This window comes from Protopterus annectens, chromosome 3.part1, assembly GCF_019279795.1.
Source record: "Protopterus annectens isolate FY-2018-M chromosome 3.part1, PAN1.0, whole genome shotgun sequence".
NCBI lineage: Eukaryota > Metazoa > Chordata > Ceratodontiformes > Protopteridae > Protopterus > Protopterus annectens.
In genome coordinates this window covers 476,392,526-476,413,615 of record NC_056732.1, presented here as the reverse complement: position 1 = coordinate 476,413,615, position 21,090 = coordinate 476,392,526, and the positions used below count along the sequence as shown (strand labels likewise).

The window sequence follows — 21,090 nt, the reverse complement described above, 5'->3', positions numbered from 1 at the left end:
CAACCCCTTACTTAATAAAATCAACTATGAAGTCACTCCATCTTGGGAGAAAACATAATCCTCTCCTCAAAGATTTCATACCAGATGCTGGATGTACAGGTCACCCAGACACATAGTGACAGCAACATGGCAAATGTGTATCTATAGCAGAAGGTCTCTACAGATTAGCTGACATGATGGGCGCAACACACACTGTTGAAAATCTCACACTAAAAAAATTAAACCTCCCTGGAGGGCTATGACCAAAGAAAGGTCATGTCACATGGCCTTGGCTCAGAAACCCAAGACGTGATATGACATCCTTCAAAAACTGGTACTGTACAAAATATAAGTAGTGTATGTTCAAACTGATGCATTTCCTTCAGGAGGCCACTTCTGCCCTATATTAAGGGTCTCCCATTGGATGCGGTGTACTCTTATCTGGTGAAGACAAGCAATGCCATTCTTTACGCTATCACTGATGGCTAATACAATTACAAAATTGATAATTATATTACACACTGGGTAGAAGACTGGTTGAAAGACAGGACAAAGAAGGAGAGGGTTTGTGGCACCCCAATGGAGTCTGAGTTACAAGCTGGATTCCACATAGAAATGTTTGGTCCTCTTCATTTTGGACTGCTAATTTTCCATATTAAGCTAACCGTCAGGGTCCAGTTAACCAAGTTTGCAGACAGCTGTAAATAAGGCAGCTTTGTGACCTATGCAAAGGGTAGGATCTGGCTTTAGAATTTCTTAAAAACATGCTGCTACACTGGTGCAAAGACAATAACATAACCTTCAACATCAGTAAATGTTCTATTCTTCAATTAAGCAGGAAGAATCCTGAATGTATTAACTTGCAAAATTCATTAATTATTACTGAAAATAAAATTAAACACCTCAGCAATTTACTGGTTATAAATTTCACATTTGAACAAAATGTGTCAAACGTCATCAAAGTAAGACCTTGTTAAGTTTAATTCTGGTGGCTGCCAAAAAAAATTTTTACTACAAAACAGAAATCAAAATCTATATTTGCAGTAGTGAATATTGTAACAGAAATAAGAGAACAGGAAGTGGGATCTTTGGAAAGTGGTAGGAGTAAATTACTAAAAAAAGAAATAGAAATTGTAGTAACAGTACATGCAGGAAAAATGTTTTTGGAGCAGGAAATGAGGTTTAACAGAAGGTAAGTAATTAACAATTTATGTCACATAATGATTGTAGAATATATAAAGATATATGCAATGCATAATGTGTTTAAATGTGAATTGTTAATATGGTTAGATTACTTTTATATAAATGTAAGTTTGCCTATGTTGCAAGTGATAATACAATACAGGTTAGTTACAGTGTAACTCATCTGATACTGCAGTTTAAAGCTGCCCTCACAGGACTGTGGCTGCTTGCAGCACTACTAATTTCGAGGAACAGGAGCAAAAAGATTAAGACAGGCGCATCATTCCAGTCAACATCTATTCAGCTCAGATATAGGTTCACAGGTTTATAGGCTGGTACTAGGCTATCGGCCCTAGGGCCTATGCAAGCATAGCCATAACAATTACCTGGATATTTCTTCCCACAATATTTACTTCTCTGGACCCCTGTCTAGCAGGGTGACTGACATGATCCCCAGGGTGAATTTCCTCCCATCTAATCATCAAGGTTCCTTTTGAAGATGGCCAATGAGGTGCTCTGCTTGACATGTATGGGCAGTCTATTCCAGAGTATGGGGAGTCTCTGGGTCAGGAACCTATCCTTCCAGCATGTTTTGTTCATTGTGATGACAAGGTTTAGATCTCTGTAGCGTGTGGTTCTGAGGGATTGGGATTTCTTTAAGTGGAGCATGTCCAACAGCTCAGGGTTTGACATGGCCTTGTATGTTAAGCATTAAGTGAATTAGGGTTAGGGTGTAGGTAAGGGAATATTATCTACACCAGGTAAAGAAAAGAACAAATTATTACCTATGCTATGTCCCAAGGGGTCTACCTGATAACGCTGACACGCCAAAACACTGACAACGAAATAACCAACACCACAAAACCGAAAGTTCAAAAACACGAAACTTCACATGCCCGACAAACCACAATTCCAACAATCAACAAAACAAATACCTTTTCCGAAAAACACACACACAACACAAGCACACCAAACACCTTACAAACCTACACTAAACCTTACATACACAACTATCTATGCACTAACCTTAACCCAAACCCTAACCCTAAGGTCCGTCACTATCACACACTTACCTTACCCACACCCTAACCCACTTAATCCGCCCCAACCCTTAAGTCTGTCACTATCGCACACTTAACTTACCCGCACCCTAACCCTAACTCACTTAATCCTCCCCTAACCCTAAAGTCCGTTACTATCGCACACTTACCTTACTCGCACCCCAACCCCATCTCACTTAACCCACCCCTAAACCTAAAGTCCATCACTATCGCACACTTACCTGACCCAGACCCTAACCCTAACATCTGTCACTATCACACACTTACTTTACCCGCACCCTGACCCTAACGTCCGTCCCTACTGCACACTTACCTTAACATGTCGATGTCCTCAGCATCGGGATTTTCAACTTTCAGTCTTCTCCATTGTCGATCTTCCAGTGTCGGTGTTCTCATTGTCGGCGTTTGAAGCTTTCGGTTAAATCAGGTAGACCCGTCCCAAGACAACCGTTTCATAAGATTTTGCTTGCTAATCTCGTAACTTCTAGAAATCATTACATGTTGGTGGCTATGCTTACCAGAACATTGTATCTTAGCTTGCAAGACGTTTTCTAGTCTTTTCCAGTTACCTGTATTGCTTGTTGAGTAAGTGCTAATCCACAATATATCAATGTATAAAAGTTAAAAAGAGAAAGGAATTCTTGGAAGTATATCCAGGAATAGAGTACTTTTCTAAATGCTGCTGAACACACATGTACAGGCTGTAAATTGAGAACTTGTTGGGAAAATGCATTTGATAATTCAGGGACTCTCCTACGGTACTTTTCTGTGAAGAGAGAGTGAGTTCTTTTGGACTGTTCCTTCTGGGGTCTCTAGGTGACTCATGCAGAAAGTGATTGGTCCACCCCAAAACTTTGGGACTGACCAGTGTGATGATCTGAACTCCCTAGCTGAGTCCCATAATTGTGATCACTTCCATTTGGTGTTAAATGCTTGGTACAGTAAGCATCCAATTGTTACCATGGCACAGTAGTTAGCCAGTATTATCAATACTCCCTGCCTAGTCACTGGGTAATCTCAGTACTTAATCACTTGTGCCCTCCCCATCTCCTTCACCTTGCCAGGAACATGAACATAAATACAATGATAACAACTGCTGTTGTGGGGAGCACAGATTTGGAAGTAAAGGCAACTGACCTGTCATTTAACATAGACAGATTTTGAAATCACCTAATTATTTTACTCACTGCATGTTTTGGAAGTGGTTACTTGTACTCTCTCTCTCTCTTTAGATTACTTATCCTGAATAGTTCATACAAGAACTATGAAATATCGTACTGTTTAGATTAATTATAATTTTAGCTGATTGTTCATCTAACTCTTCAGTCATGTAAGGTGAAGGTATGTAGCAGGGCAATGCAGGTTGCACTCACTTGTGTCCTGTTAGTGAAAACAGTGTGTCAGAAAAGCTACTTAATTTATACATTAACTTCATTTTACCCATTAAGCTCCGAGTTAAGTCCAGTTATTTCTAAAGCACACTGTATAGCCCTTCCAATTAAAAGCATCCTGATTCTATGAAAGAGTAGCTTTTAGGTGCATGTGCTCATTTTTTGTTCTGATAGCTATTCTTTGGTACTTAAGCTTGGGTTTTATCCTCCACAGCTTCTTCTACGGCCATTTTGCAACTAAATGGACACTTTATGATGAGATCCTCAGCTATGTGTGTTGGGAATAGGGATGCATAAGTAGGCATTTCTTAGGTAGCTGCACTGTACATATGTTATACACTGAAGCACAATTGTAAAAAAAGACTATATTTTCTTTACAAACTGCGAAGATATGTAAAGCACTGTTTACTTGCATCTTTGTAGACAGCAAACTATCTGATGTAATCAGCTGCTGAACCTGTTTGCTGGTCAGCTTTGGACAATGGGACTCCTACACTGACTTTCCTTCTAAATTATGTGTTCTTCAGATATCACACCTCCTTCAAACAAAAGTGGTACAGATTTTACAAATAACGCAAAGGAATATGGGCCAAAAAGAGAAGACAGGGACTATTTCACAAAATAACCCCAGAAGCCATCTAATTATAATGGGTGCAGTGCTCAAATATGCACCAGACAGGGAAACCAGCTAATTATCACCTATGCCATGCTGCTTGACTAAAATGTTCTTAGTCTTAGTAGGTAGACTTTTAGCACTTGGAAATTCTTGTACAACAGTGGCTGAATGTGGCAAATTGCACCCTGCTTCTCAACAGTGCTTTTCTGTTGTTCTTTATTTAGCGTTGCTACTTCATGCTTGTGAGTGAAAGTTAATCCAGGACTTGGTACCAGTGTATAAAATTTAAACTTTCAGATATTATGGAAGGTGCAGCCAGGATTAGGACACTTTGGTAAATGTTGCTGAACACATATGGACAGACTGTAAATGAACCATAATGACAGATTGGCAGCAGTAGTTGAAACTCCTTCACTTTCAGTACTTAGTCCAATGGTACTTAATCCAACTCATTCCCAAAAGTTTTACAGGTCACTTAAGTCCCCCCCTCTCCATATCCTTGATCTTCCGTGCCAAAGGCCCAGCCTACATATCTATTTTAAACAGTTTTATTAAATTAGAATCTAGATAGTGGCATAGATACACAATACACATACATTAATAGAAAAAACAACCCATGGTGACATTTTCATTGTGCTCATGCAATACACACATTTTCTTTTTAACAATTACTATTCATTCCAACATTACATAAATTGCTCAATTCCTGCTTCCTTTAATCTTCATTCCTCCTCCTGAACATTATTCTGCATGCATAGTTCCCACAAAGTCCATATATTTCTACATAACTTGCTTCTTCCCTTTAGTAATTGCTTTTGTGGCAGCCAATAGCATTAAACTTAGGCCTTATCATGTCTAGGAAATTCAGATCTTGTGCCCCAGCTGAGAAGAATAATTTCCTTAGTAAAAAACATTTGTTCCCCCAACATTTCTGACAAAAGTAAATTTTTAAAATTTGCCAACTTGTTACACTTATAAAAACATGTTCTCAGTTACCTCTCTCTTTTTATCACACCTCCAGCATTTGCTATCCACCTGAGGAATAATTCTTTGAATTCTACCTGGGCTATAAAAATACCCATGTAAACACTTCCAAGCAAAAATTCTAAACCTTCTGGACTTTGTTACATACTTTTGAGCCATACTAATATCATTCCATTGTTCCTTTGTAAACTGCATTTTCAGTCTCTTTTCCCAATCTTTTCTTTCTGATTAATTGTTACAGCTGTCATGCAATAGTTTATACACCTTACTAATTATCCCTTTTTAACACAGCTTCTGTTCTCAACTCAACAAGAAAGTCTACCAAAGCTGCCCTTTAACTTCACACTTCCCTATCCCCTTCTCTTTGCCTTTATTCTGATGTCAATCTCTAGTACAGAAAGGAATCTCTAACCTTCGGTCCAACTTCTGTTTGGCCTTACTTCACTCTTTTACCTTTACCTCTCTGGTTATTTGCTCCCAATACCTTGGTTCCTTTGCCACTTTTATCCAGTAAATTGCCCCTACTTGCCTATTTTCTATATTTCGATTTGCACTCATCCTTATGGGCAAAATCTTCTTTCTCCATTCCCATACTGGCTTAGTTCTTCATAGGTTCATTGGATGAAGCTAGGCTGAAAGAATTTCACCCATGTTCCCTCAAAGTCACCACCTGTTTCCCCTGTCCAGCAGGGACACAGGTGGGATCCCAGTGGTATATTTTCTGTTTTCCATCCAGTCGTCCAGATTCCTCTTAAAGAGGGCTAGAGAGATATTCTGCTTGACATGGAGAGGGAGTCTATTCCACAGATGGGGGAGTCTTTGGGACACAAATCTATCCTGCCAACAAGTTCTATTAATGTCACAGACCAGGTTAAGGCCTTGTGTGCAGGTTGCGAGAGTGGAATTTGTCTTATGGATATGCAGCAACTCAATGAAGGCTGGGCCTGAAATGGCCTTCTATGCCAGACACATGTCACAGAATGCTTTCTGCTACTTTATAATATAATATACTTTATAGCTGTTAAAGAGACAAAATATAGATCTTGAAGGCTGGAAACCAGAAGCTTATCAATAAGAAACAACAAGAACAAATTCAGTAAATCATAAGGCTGGGGGAGGGGGCCTATTTGTAACTACATATGGGCAGCATTATGGCAAGTACACAAATTTCAATTTTGATAATAGGGAGTTGCAATTCCTTCACTTTCAGAAAAGAATTTCCATCTATACATCTTGGGTGGCTCCACATGATAAAATAAAATGAACAACTCCAAAGGCTGCTCTAGACTCGAAGGTATTATCCAGCATATAATGCCTTGCTAAGATGTTTTGCAGTTTCCATGCTTCTGCAACACAAACGGCCATTCCCTAAGCAATTTTAAAGAAAGCCTGAAAATTAATTTACAGATCTAGTTGCATAGGCATTAGTAATCTGAGGGATGGATTACCCCTGGTTTTAATAACAGAAAATAATGCAGTGAGAATGTCTGGAGGAGCAAATAGCTTTAGAAAACTTTCTACCAAAACTATTTTGCAAAAAAATGATAAAACCAACTATGAATCCTTCCTGACAGATTTGGTTCTGTCCATATCGAGCTTGAGCTGCCTGTGGACGTTCACATAATGTAGCAAATATTCCCCTTTATTAGCATATTTTGCAGAAAAAAAATAAGCTCAAAGGACTGGTTTGCACTACACTAAGTGGCAACCTTAGACATAAAGGAGGGACTAGTTCTCAAAGAAACTCTGTCCTTGTGGGAGACCAAAATGGTGGATACGCATTTAATGTTTTTAACTCAGATATCCTATGTGTTAAAGTGATGGCTACTTAAGAACAATATTTTCCAGATAACAGATTTTAATTCTGCTGATGTAACTAGTTTAAAGAAAGGCAGCACAAGCTTGATCGGCACATAAAGTACAGTTGTGTACACTTACCATAAATGTAGATGTTAAGAGTGTATTCATTGTTGCAGTCATCACTTGTGGGTTATCCCTTCTGGGTAGCTCTCAGTCAGTCCGAGTACCAGAGTAAAGGTTTTCCTTCTGATTCAGCTGTTCTGTGAGTGTAGCTGACATCAGGTCGTCAGGGCTATAAAGGGAGACAGCCGACCCCATTACATCAGTTTTTCTTGACCCCAAAGGTCTTGGAGCCCCAGAGAAGATATATACAATGGTTAAGAAAAAGGGTGTAGGTGGGAGGGAAACAGAACTGCAACAGTGAATACACTCGAACATCTACACCTAAGTGTATACAACTGTACTATGTTCTTTGTGTTTCACTGTTGCAGTCATCACTTGTGGGAAAAATCCCAAAGCAGAGGAAGTGGGTGGAGGAAAGTTGCACAATTATAGGGACAGCAGATGCAAATCCTGCCCTGGTTTTGGAGAAAGTGGCCAGCTGGTAGTGCTTGGTGAAAGTGTGGATAGAAGTCCAAGTAGCAGCTTCCAGAATTTCCTTGGTAGGATCCCCCATCAGAAAGGCTGTTGAGGTAGAGGCTGCTCTTGTGGAATGGGATCAGATAGTTTTGTAAGGACTCTTTCCATGGAAGGTATAGCAGAAATGTATACAATGAGAGATCCATTTGGAAATGGTCTGCTTGGTAATGGGTTTCCCCCCTGCCCCAGGGGCAAATGAAACCAGGAGTTGGTCAGTTTTCCTGACTGATTTGGTCCTGTCAAGGTAAAATCTCAACTATCTGTGCACATCCAAGGTATGCAGAATTTTCTCCCCACTAATTGTTGGTTTAGGAAAGAAGGTAGATAGGTGTATGGCCTGGTTGAGAGTTACATCAGAGACCACCTTGGACATGAAGGAGGGGTTGGTTCCTAGGCAGACCCTGTCCATGTGGAAGATGATGAAGGGCTCTGTGGCCATAAGAGCCTGGAGCTCAGATACCCTGCTAGCAGAGGTGATGGCAGTTTTCCAAGATAGGTATTTGAGGTCTGCTGAGGAAGCTGGCTTGAAAGGAGGAAGAGTCAAGATTTTCCAGGACAAAGTTTAGATCCCAAGCTGGTGCAAGGGGGCTTCTTGGTGGTCTGATGTGAGCCACACCTCTGAGGAACTGCCTCAAGAAGTGCTGGAAGAATAAAGGCTGATCCACCTGGACATAGGCTGAGATAGCCGAGGCATGAGTCTTGATAGAGGAGTAAGACAAACCCTTATGGAGGAGCTCGGTACTGGGTAAAGAGGCTTAAGTGCTGGTGGTATTCCTAGTGGAGCACCAGCAGGTAAATCTTTTCCATTTAGAGGAATAAAATTTCCTGGTGCTGGGTCTGCAAGCCTCCTTAATAATGTCTTACACCTGATTGCTGAGGGCTGCAGTGTTAATGGTCTTTGAGGAATCAGCCATGCTGTTAACCTGAGTGTGGCAAGGCTTGGATGCAAAAGCTTCTCTCCCTGTTGTGTGAGAAGGTCTGCGGTGGAAGGCAGGTTAAAGGGAGGGTGCATGCTCATGCTGAGGAGCATGAGGTACCAGTGCTGCCTTGGCCAATCTGGGGCCATCAGGATAGCCCTTGGTCCTTCTTCTCTGATCTTGAGTAGAACCCTGGGTATCAGAGGAAGTGGGGGAAAGGCATACACAAACAGGTTGCCCCAGTGGAAGGAGAGGGCATCCATCTTCCAGGCTTCTGGGTGAAGCTGTCTTGAGCAGAACTTGACCAGTTGACGGTTCTGGTGGCTTGCAAAAAGGTCTATGTCTGGCTCCCCCCAGATGTGAGTGATCTCTATGAAGGTCTCCCTATGCAACTGTCACTTGTGGGGGGGGGTCCAAGATCTGTCTGTTTAAGTGATCTGCCAGGATGTTTTGCTTCCCTCGAAGGTATTGAGCTAAGAGATGCAGTCCTAGATTCGATGCTAACTGTCCGACTTTCATGGCAAGGTGACACAGGGGGTAGGAATGAGTGCCCCCCATTTGTTGCTGTACCACATGACATTGGTGTTGTCTGTCTTGATTAGGAGTACCCTTGGTGACAGATGCTCCTGAATGGTTAGGATAGCTCTGTGCACTGCCAGCATTTCATTCGAACTGATGTGTAGACCTAGAACTTCCTGTTCTCAAAAGGCCTGAGTTTGCAGAGTTCCAGTGTGGGCTCCCCAGGCAATGTCTGAGGCGTCCATGGTCAGGATCAGTTGTGTGGGCGAAGGACAAAAGGAAGTCCCTTGCTTAGGGAGCAAGCCCGGGCCCATCAGAGGCGTTAATTCTGAAAGCAAAGAATTAGTGGTAGTTGGTGCTCCAGAGACTGGTTGTGTTGGCACCAGAGGTTCTCTAGGTACCACTGCAGTTTCCACATATGCAATCTGGCAAGGGGTACCATCAGCACTATGCAGGAGGCCATGTATCCCAGGGTTTGTAATATTTGCCTGGCTTGTGAGGTGGGTCTTTTACGCCAGCTACTGAAGTAGGACTGCAGAAAGGTCTGCTTCTGGGGAGGAGGAAAGCCATTTGCTTGGATGTGTCTAGCAGAGTGCCCAGGAAGGTAATCCTTCATGTGGGTAGCAGCTGGGATTTCTCCATATTTATGGTGAACCCCAGTGAGGTCAGTATAGTCTGCACAAAGGAGAGATCCTGCAGGAGCTTTTCCTTGTTTTCTGACTGAATGAGGCAGTCGTCTAGCTAGGGGTAAATGTGTATGGCTCTCTGTCTGCAGTAAGCAATGACTGGAGCCAAACACTTTGTAAAGACTTTGGGAGCAGTGGATAAGCCAAAGGGCAGTGCAGAAGATAGAAAGTGTTGGGACCCTGTTTTGAACCTTAGGCAACTCCTGCAGGATTCTCTGATAGGAAAATGCAGGTAGGCATCCTTCATTTCTGGGGTCACCAGCCAGGCTTGTGGTAGCAGCATAGGCAGTAGTTTTTGTAGTGTCAACATTTTGAATTTTGGAACCAGAAGGGACAGATTTAGGGTAGAGAGGTCTGGGGTAGGGCACCATGTGCCCTCTTTTCTGGGAACCAGGAAAAGCCTTGAGTAAAATCCCTTCCCGGTCTGTTCCTTGGGTTCGGGTTCTACAGCACCCTGGGCGTAAAGTTTCTGGATCTGGCAAATAGCTTCTGCTGTTTGGTTTGCAGGTATGTCTGGGCAACCTGATCTCTGTTTTTTCTTTGAAATAGAATCTGTACCCTCCGGTAACAATTTTCAGGACCCAGAGATCTGAGGTGATGGCCTGCCAGTTTTCTAGGAAGAAGGAAAGTCTTCCTCCTATCGTGTCCTGAGACCTGGGCAGAGGGGAGAGAAGTGACTCATTGTGATTCTCTAGTGAAGGACGTGGGCTTAGAACTCCCCTGTCTTGGAGTGGCTGTGGACCACTGCCTAGTGCTTTGCTGGCTGTGTACCTGCGGACTAGGGTTTCTGTCTCTGCGTCCCTTTCTCTTTCTTGGCTTGCCTGAGAGGGAAAAGACCAGTGCTTGGTAGGGAAGTTTCTGCTGAACCTGGGAGGCTGCACCTGCAAAAAATAATTGACAGTCTGCATAGATTTGGCTTTGTCCTCAATTTTCTTGATCTCCTCAGCGTTGGGGCTGAACTGCTCTTTATCCAAAGAGGCATCTAAAAGTTTGGATTTTACCTGGTCAGGCAAAGGCTGCTCCCTTAACCAGGTGTGCCTTTTGATAACTGATCCTGTAGCTGCAGCCCTGGTAGAGGCTTCCAAGGCATCATAACCACAATGTAAGGAATGCTTTGCTACCTGAAAGCTAGACTGTATGAGGTCTTTTAATTCTCTGGTAGTGATACTGTCAGGCAAGGCAAATATTTTCTGTTTAATGAGTTTGAGTGCATTCTGCTGGAATTTGATCATATGAAATTGACAGTTTAATGCATTAACAGCTAAAGTGGCAGAGTTGTAAACCTTTTTACCCATCCTGTCTAGAGCTCTGCTTTCTTTGTCAGTTGAGATGGGGTTTTTCAAAGAGCTTGCTCTAGCTCCCTTAGGGCCCTGAGTAATTACTTCAGGGTCTGCGGTAGGGTTTTTAAATAGGTATTTGTGAGAGTCTTGCACCCTGTAGTATCTATCAGGTTTTTCTGGATGCAGGAGGGAGAGAATCTGGAGATGGGGCTGATTCTAGAAAAACATCCTCTACTACATCCAGGATAGGAGGAAAGGCCAGTGGCTTATGCTGAGGCAGATCTAGAAATTCCCTGAATCTCTTTTTAGACTGGGGTAGTCCTGGGCCTCCTACTGAGAGTGTTTAGAGTTTCCCCGAAAGAAAGGTCCTCATTGGGAGAGGCAGTGGGAATGGTATCATCAGCATCAGAATCCAGGAATGCTGCTAACGGCTGGTCTTTCATGTCTGACTCCTCCAGATCTGAATCCACTGATTCCTGGTCTGTGAGGACCTCTGGGGGGGGGGGGCACTTTTTCTTTTGGCTGGTGTGGGAGGGGGAGGTTGGCTACCCCTGATCAGAGTCATCAGGTCCTCTGCCATTCTGAGAAGTTGCTCTGATTGAGAGGCTGGCTGGGTAGTCGTAGGTTGGTGGCTGGGGCCCTGTGGATGGATCTTTTTGGGGGTAGATTTTGGCTTGGGCCTAGCTGGTTCAGTAACCTTATACAGATTTAATTTGACCGGCAGTGTTGTCTGTCTAATCCTGACTTCAGATGTCGGTGGAGGCTCCGTGGAAGCCTGTGCCTGCAAAGCGGCTCCGGTGGCATACCAGACTCTGAATGCATCTCGGTAGAGACCTGCAGCGGATCGTCGGCTATCATCAGGGTCTGCGAAGGCACATCACTGAGTTCAGCTGTAACCTTGCTTTGAGAAAGGGAGGACGGTAGTCCAGGGTCATCAGAGGGCCTAACTTTTGCAGGCCTATCCTTGTTTTTGTCTTTTTTCTTCCTAGGAAAGTCAGAAACTGTCTGAGAGTCTGACGCCATTTCGTGTTGCTGGAAAGACTGACTAAAATGCCTCATTACAATATCAGCTCTTCTTTTTATAGTACGAGAATTAAAGAGGGCACAGAACCAACTAAACAGGTGACATAGAGAGTATGGAAGTCTCGGTGTGGGATCTGCTTTCCACAACTGAGACAGTTATTAACTTTTTCTGACATCGGTTTAAAGCAAGAAAAGATTCCCCAATGGGGTACTTAGCTTTAGACAGTTGTCTTCACTCTGGCAACGGCCAACCAACGCACTTGCAAATCTGCTTCTGCTTTGGGCTCCACGGCAAGAAAGACTGATGTAATGGCGTCGGTTGTCTACCTTTATAGCCCTGATGACTTGATGTCAGCCACATTCGCAGAACAGCCGCCGCAGGAGGGAAACCTTTATTCTGGTACTTGGGCCGGCCGAGGGCTACCTAGCAGGGATAACCCACAAGTGATGACTGCAACAGTGAAACACAAAGAACATCAACATTCTCAGGAAAAGAGGATTTGATGAGAGGATGCAGAAGGAAATCCCCTCTGAGAAATGTCTTATATATATTCAGGTAAGCTAAAGAAAAGCAATTGGATCCCTGTTGAAAACTAGATATGATAGCCAAGTCAGGTCTACTTAACTGAAGAAAAACAAACCAGAGATAAAAATCTGACCAAAGTCCTTCAGAACAGAAGGCACTGGAACAGTGAAAGTATCCATCTCTCTGGTAATAATCCAAGTTGAGGAAATGGGCCCATGTGGAAAGATGCATCTTCCTGGCACGCAGTCACTGAGAAAAGTTAGGATCTGGACTATGCTTGTCAGGTTCTAAGGATCCCAGCACATCAACTGAAGTGGAGATACCATGGGGTGAATTTCAGGCAATGAAGGTCTGTACAAGGCTGTCTACATTGGTGGGACAGCTGACTCTGGGTTGGTCTCAGAAGTAGAGGTCAATCCAAGAGAAGAAGTTAAAGCAGGGAGAATCACATCTGCTGCAACCAAAAGTGGTCTACCAGGATAAGCTTGGTTTTGTATATTATGAAGTCCTGAGGACCAATTCTAGACCACAGTATCCCTACAGGACGAATATGTGAAAAGTGTTTGCTGCATTTGGCACTGGTCAGGGATGGAAGTCACAGGATCTCCTCATGACAAAATATCATTCACGCTCTGGCTGGATTGAGGGATCACTGATGAGGCATCATGGGATATCATCTAAGCCTGTTTGTGAGGAGATCTGACTCAAGATATGAAACTACTTACTACTCCATGCTTCCTGAAGAACCCATAGTACGTCCTCTGAAAACAGGGTCCTAATCCCTTTCAGGTACCAATCATATTAGGTTTAGAAATGACAGGTTTAGATGAAGCAGTGATGTCTTCTGCTCTGGATAAATCAAAGAAAAGGGGGAACCCATGTTGCCTTGGCCAAAAACGGAGTCACCAGTAAGATTCTTGTTTTTTCTTTCTGGACCTTTAGTAATACTTTTTAATGGGAGTGGAGAGAAAGTATAAAGAAACTTCCCTGTCCACTGAAAGGAGAAACTGTTCTCTACGCTGAGGGGCAAGAAGTCTTGGTACAAAAAAGGGGAAATTGCCTGTTGTTTTCTGAGGCAAATAAACCTATAGGAGGTGTTCCTATCTGTGTAGAATGTCCATGAAGACCTGTCTATTTAGGATCTATTTGGAAGGATCCTTGATGGATCTGCTTAGTGAGTCTGCTAGAATGATGTCCTGTGATGAGATGCACACAGTGAATAGGGACATGTTCCTCTGGGTAGCCAAGTCACAAGCAGTCTGATCTAGTCTGCATAACATATATGATCTGGACCTTCTGTGCTTATTTATGTACAAGACGGTGATGATGTTGGAGAATAATCAAAGAGGACCCGATTTCCAAATGTGTAAGAAAACCTAAAGTGCTTGGATGAGGGCATTCACCTATTGCAGGTTGATGTGATCCTTCTTGAGTTTGGGCTGCCACCTATCCTGGATTCTGTGGAAACCTGTCCAGGCCCCCCAGGCCTCATCTGAGGCATCTGTATACATCCCTTGAGCTGGAGTCTGTGGTTTGAAGGGAAGTTCTGGACTGAGATTCACCTGGACCACCCACCATGAGATCCCATTTTTTTGAGGCAAGGCATGGGGGGGGGGGGGTCTGTGTGTCTAGCTCATTACAACTGAGTGATGCCTCCAGCCATTTCTGCAGTTACATCAGACTGATGCGTCAAATACTGCTTGTCCCTATTTGCATTAATAATTCCAAAACCATGCTACATACAAAGTATTAAAAGATTTCATCTCAAAGCTTACACAATGGCAAACACAATTGCATTGATATCTGTGTAGTGCAAGTAAAGAAATATAAACTGTTGCTCATAAAGTATGTATCTATATTGTTATAGATTTCATTTTTTCTACATATTTTGACAACCAAGTAGCAAAGACAGAACTGCTTAGCTTCTTATGAAAGCTCTCAGCTGTATGAACAAAATGCTGCTGACAATATGTATAACTTCAGTGATTGCTGAGATATTATATATTGTTCACAAAATATTACAAACTTAATACTTACTATGTTTACTGCAACTTATAAAATCCAGTTTAAGACTTGTTACCTAACGAATACTACCATTTTTAAAACAGTTTGTGCTGAAGAGTTTAGTAACCCTTATGATTCCTGAGATATGAACATTTGCTTGAAATGTTAGGACATAATTTGATTCTATCAAAAAGCTTAAGCTCTGCTCATTGGACGTTATAGTGTAAACTTTCAGAGCTCCATTAGCGGGAATGAGCTACAGGGTAAGAGTATTGTGACCATACTGCTTTCAGATGCCACTGAATTTGCCTCATATGCAACCCGGCTAGGAGGAGTATTGTGATGGCTGCTGCCATGAAACCCAGGGCCCTTAAAAACACTCTGAGTGTGTGCCGAGGGAGGAGATGGAGTGCAAGTAAGTTGTAAAGCTTGCTAACTCTCATGAGATAGGTAGACCTATATCTTCTTGGTGTCCAATTTGCAGCCCAGGAACACTAGGTCCTAAGTGGGCTGAAGGAAGGTCTTTTTGTAGTTGAATGTGAACCTCAACTGCAAGAGAAGGTTGAGGATGAACTGCAGGTGTTGCAGAAAGGTCTACAGTAAGGTAACCTGGATAAGCAGATAAGGGAAAATCTGAATTCCCTGAGTTTAGCAGGAAGTAATCACTGGTGCTAGACACTTTGTGAATACTCTATGGAAACTCTATGGAACTATGGAAATCCCAAAAGACATAATAGTAAACTGAAAGTGAGATGAGCCAATATAGAGCTTGAGGAATTTCCTGCAGGATGGAGAAATGGGAATATGTAGATAGGCATCTCTTAGATCCAGACAGCACAGGTGTGCCTGTTGAAGAATAAAAGGCAATAGGGTCTTGCAAGGCAAGCATTTTGAAAGTTGACACTTTTAGGAAAGTATTTAGCAAGGAGAGATACAGTACGGGTCTATGTTGTCCTTTTCTTGGAACTAGGGACAATCTGGAGTAAAGAAAATACAGTTGTGTACACTTACAATAAATGTAGATGTTCGAGTGTGTTCACTGTTGCAGTCATCACACTTGGGTTATCTGCCTGCAGGTAGCCCTCAGTTGGCCCAAATACCAGAATCTTAGTATTTCTGTGTCGGATGCTGTCACTTCTTCCATGACGTCAGGTCTTCAGGAGAATAAAAACAGGCAGCCGACGTCATTACATCAGTTTTTCTTGTACCAAATGTCAGGAGCCTCCAAATAGGGAGCTAGTATATGGTGTGGAAACCACCACCAGTAAAAAGTAAATAACAATAATATTAGAAATAGCCATAGAGAGGAGAGACATAAGATAGAGAAAAACAGGGGGCTGGAGGGAGGAAAACCAGGACTGCAACAGTGAATGCACTCGAACATCTACATTTATGGTAAGTGTACACAACTGTACTATGTTCTTCATGTTTCACTGTTGCAGTCATCACACTTGGGTTGATTCTCAAAGCTGAGGAAGGGTGGAGGCAGTCAAGAAGAGTTAGGGCTGGCTAGAAGGCCCTGCAAGACTGCTGTAGCAACTCCTGCCCAAGATAGGTAAGTGGTAATGCTTGGTGAAGGTGTGTACAGAACTCCAGGTTGCAGCTTCCAGAATGTCCCTTTTAGGGACTCCCCTGAGAAATGCTATAGAGGAAGAAGTAGCCCTAGTGGAATGTGTTCTGACCCCCTGAGGGGTTGGTTTTCCATGGTGCTTGTAGCAGAAATGGATGCAGTGTGCTATCCATTTGGAAATGGTTTGTTTAGAAATGGCCTTGTCCTCTGCCCTTGTTGCAAAGCTGACTAGCAGCTGGTCAGATTTTCTGAAAGCCTTAGTCCTATCAAGGTAGAACCTGAACTGTCTGTACATGTCCAAAGAGTGCAGGATCCTTTCCCCTTTATTATATATTTAGGGAAGAAGGTTGGCAAATGGATGGATTGGTTTAGGGCCACACTGGACACCACCTTAGGCATAAAGGACGGGTTAATCCTGAGGGAATGGAATATAATAAGAAGTTATGTACCTACCATAACGTTCCATGTTAGTTGTCTTCATCTCGCCTTCTTTCTTGCTGGATGGGTTCGGAGCCGATCCTTGGCTTCGACTTGGACTTTTACTAAAGCTCAAGAGCTATTTACTGGCTCGAGGCCTCCCCTTATCCCACAATGCTAGGCATCAGATATCCAGATCTCGTTTGGAAAAGCTAACACCATGGAAAAAATACACTAGTTCCCACCAAAGGTTTACCTACAGTGCTACAAACAGAGGAGGACATAACCTAAAAACAAGGTCAACCGTAGGAAGAAGGCCTCAAAAGGGATTCTAATCAGTCCTAACCAGGCTAGGGGGATGGAGGGTGGGACGCAGGAAAGAAGGAGAGATGAAGACAACTAACATGGATCGTTATGGTAGGTACATAACTTCTTAATGTTAAGTTGTCTATCTCGCCTTCATTCTTGCTGGATGGGACAGCATCCCTAGCACCTTAGCCCTGGGTGGCTCATCGAAACAGACTCTTGAGCACAGTGGAACCAAAATCAGCTCGACTCCTGGAGGCCATATCCAACTTGTAATGTGAAATGAAGGTATGAGGAGTGGCCCATGTTGCTGCAGTACAAATAGATTCCATTGGAAGTCTAGCCTGAAAAGTTACCGATGTAGCCAATGCTCTGGCGGAATGAGCTTTTGGTTTTGAAGGAAGTTCTTTATGTCTCAGTTGGTAGATCAAGGTAATAGAGGCCAGCCACCTGGACAAGGTTACCTTAGAAACTGGCAGGCCCTGCTTCCCCTCAGCATAGGACAGGAAGAGTTGATCTGATTTTCTTGACTGTTTGGTCCTATCCAAATAAAAACGTAACTGCCTGTGAACGTCCAAATAGTGTAACTTTTGTTCAGCTCTGTTTGAATAATTAGGAAAAAAGACAGGACGATCAATAGCCTGATTGAGATTTGTCTCTGAGGGTATTTTGGGCAAAAAGGAAGGATTAGTCCTGAGTGAAACTCTATCTTTGTGAAAAATAAGGTATGGAGGGCGAACACAAAGGGCTTGAGGTTCCGATACTCTTCTGGCCGAGGTGATGGCTACTAAGAAGAGAGTCTTCCAGGAGAGTAACTTTAAGGAACAAGAAGCTGCAGGTTCAAAAGGAGGGAGAATCAATGAAGTTAATATCAAGTTCAAATCCCACGGAGGGGGGGATATTTAACCGGGCGTCTAAGTAACATAGTCCCTTTAAGAAAAGCCTTACAAAGTTTGTGGGACATGATACTGGACTCTGATAGGCTAAAGTGAAAATTTGTGATAGCAGCCAATTGGACCCTAATGGTGGCAGCTGAGGACCCTGCTCGAAAAAGTTCCGCCAAAAAATCTAGAACATTATGGACAGGGGCTGTAAAGGGGTTTATCTCCCTAGCCTCTGCCCAGAAAGAAAAGCGTTTCCACTTACTAGCATAAGTCTTTCTAGTAGAAGGTTTGTGTGAAGAAAGTATGATTTCACGCACTGGCTGAGAAACATGTGGAAGCCTGGCTAAGGTTGGAAGTGGAGCAACCAAGCTGTGAAGTTGAGAGAGTGAAGGGATTGGTGCAGCCCGCACGATTGATGGATCAAGAGGTCTGGCACTAGGTCAAGATTCCAGGGCTGCTCCAGCAGGTGACGATGCAGGAATGGGAACCAAATTTGTCGAGGCCAGTAAGGAGCAATGAGGATCATCCTGGATCCCTAAGTGGTCGCTTTCTGAATCAGTTTTGGAATTAAGGGAAAAGGAGGGAATGCATAGAGCAGACCCCAGGGACAATCGTGAACTAGAGCGTCTCTGGGGGAATGGCCTGGGAGGGGGAAGAGAGTGAAGAAGTCGCTGCACTTGCTGTTGAGAGGGGTTGCAAAAAGGTCGCAGCAAGGTTGACCCCATCTGCGGAAAATTTTGTCTGCTACTAACTGATTGAGAGACCACTCGTGAGGCATAAGGATTGCTCTGCTTAGCCTGTCCGCTATGACATTGGACTTCCCGGGGATGCGCGTTGCTATCAGAAACCATTGAGAGGAGATCGCCCACTGCCAGAGTCTGAGTGCTTCTCGACACAAGGGATAGGAGCTGGTTCTGCCCTGCTTGTTGATGTACCACACTACCGACATATTGTCCATCTGAACTGCAATAGTCCCGGTAGGTAGGGAGTCCTGAAGAGCTTGCAACGCTAAAAGTACCACTCTCATCTCCAAGACGTTTATGTGCAGATAGTACTCTAGGGGTTGCCAAGTGCCCTGGACAGTCCTGCCCTGAAAATGCCCCCCCCCCCACCCGATCAGGGAGGCATCCGTTGTCACCGTGGCAACCGGAAGAGGAAGTACAAACGGTCTGCCCTGAAAAACTTGAGGGGAGACCATCCACCAAGAAAGGTGGTCTTTGCATGATTGGGTGATTATTATGTTGTGAGACATCGGAAGCTGTTGAAAAGACTATTGGGTAAAAAGCATCCATTGAAGGATCCGCTTGTGAAACCGAGCCAGGGGAAGTAATGTGATTGCTGCTGCCATGAGACCCAAGGTTTTCAGTACAAATCTGGCCTGGATTCTCTTGCATTGTAGTAACGTTTGAACATGTCGGCGAATGTCTAATACTCTTTCTAATGGAAGTTTTTCCGACAGTTCTTTTGTGTTTAATATGGCACCTATAAAGGTTATAGATTGACAAGGCGACAACGCAGACTTTTCGAAGTTTATGGAGATACCTAGCTCTGAGCAAGTTTGGATGGTATAATCCCTGGCTCGGATTAGCTGATGCCTGGTGGAAGCAGTTAAGAGCCAGTCGTCTAGATATGGAAACACCTGGAATCCTCGCCGTCTCAGGTGAGCCGTAACCACTGCCATGCATTTGGTGAACACCCTAGGGGCTGTGGTGAGACCAAAGGGCAGGGCTCTGAATTGATAGTGACTGGCTCCCAGCCGGAAGCGGAGAAACCTCCCGGAGTGTCTGTTCATTCTGATATGGTAGTACGCATCCTGAAGGTCTATGGAGCACATCCAAATGTCCGGACCCAAAAAGGGTAGAATGGACTGAAGCGTGACCATCCGGAACTTCATTCTTTGAACAGATTTGTTTAACCTGCTGAGATCCAAAATGGGTCTCCAGTCCCCTGTTTTCTTTGGTACCAAAAAGAACTTGGAGTAAATCCCGGATCCTTGCTGGTCTGCTGGGACTGGATAAATTGCTCTTTTTTTCTAGCAGTTTTGAAATTTCTAGTACTGCTTGTTCCCTTACACCGGGTGGAACATCTGGAAGGGACCTGTTTGTTTGCATGGGGGAGTGGACAAAGGGGATTTTGTAACCCTCGGATATGATAGACTGTACCCATTTGTCTTGTGTGAGGAGTCGCCAGGCTTCTGGGTACAGTGACAATCTTCCCCCGACTGCCTCCAAGAGTGGACAGTCTGGCAGTCCCTCAGGGGTGCTGAAAGGGTTTGTCAGAAAAAGATTCCCTGCTACCCTGATTTTGTGGACCCCCTCTGCCCCTCGGGTGGCGTCTGTTGTTGTTCCCACCTCTGCCCTTGGAGAGAAACTCGCCACGTGTGTCAGGCACGACTCCTTGGGGTTTGCAAAACCACATTTTCCCACTCTTCTGACCTTTAGGGTATGGTCTAGAAGGAGTAGAAAAACGGACTCCTATGGCAGAGAGAGTCTTGCCTTCCTGCTCACACCTGGTAAGGGTATCCTTCACCTGTGGTCCGAACAAATCCAAACCATCGAAGGGGGTATTGGTGAAGGACGCCTTAAAGGGGTCAGCAAAGTTATAACCGCATCCAGGCATGTCTTCTCAAAGCCATGCCTGTGCCTGCGGCTCTACTCGCTCCATCGGCTGCATAAGAAATGAGCCGCATGGAGGAGTTGACTATAGAATTAAGGGTCGCCTGCTGGGAGTTAATCTTTTCCTGAGACCCCGCAGCACATGGATCCTGAAGGGTATCACCCAGTTCCTTAAGGAGATCTCTCTGAAGGCGGGCGAAAGGGCACAGATAGTTCAGCGACCGCATGGAAAAGGTCGCTGAAGAGAACATCCGCTTCCCGTACCTGTCCATTGTCCTAGATTCTTTATTAGGTGGATGGACAGGTACTGAAGGGTCAGCCAACTCCTTCTTAGTGGCTGCTGCAACCACCATGGCATCAACAGGGACACCCTTTGTAAGAAACTGTTTGTCGGACGGGGCTGTAATGAATTTTGTGGGCCTGCGGGGAGTTGGTTCCATTGTGTCCGGGGCCGTCCACGCCTTCCGAGCAACTACTTCCATGAGCGGGTCGAAAGGCGACACCCAGGAGGTGGAAGGGCGAGAACCAAATGCTTCCAGATACACCGACTCATCCTCGGAAGGGTTGAGGGTGGTCCAGTTCCCCCTCTGCTTAAGGATCTCAAGGATGTCTGAAAAGGAGACATCCTCAGAGGGGGACCTTGGGGACCCTTCCGAATCCTACAAGTCGGCGGCAGAGGTGACTGACTCAG

The 21,090-nt window shown here is 44.0% G+C and overlaps 1 protein-coding gene across 1 annotated transcript in view; it reads right to left on the bottom strand.

The window, feature by feature from the left end:
• Positions 1–21,090, bottom strand: part of TAF2 (TATA-box binding protein associated factor 2) — a 2,150,018-nt gene that overhangs the window by 834,419 nt on the left and 1,294,509 nt on the right. The window lies entirely within an intron of this gene.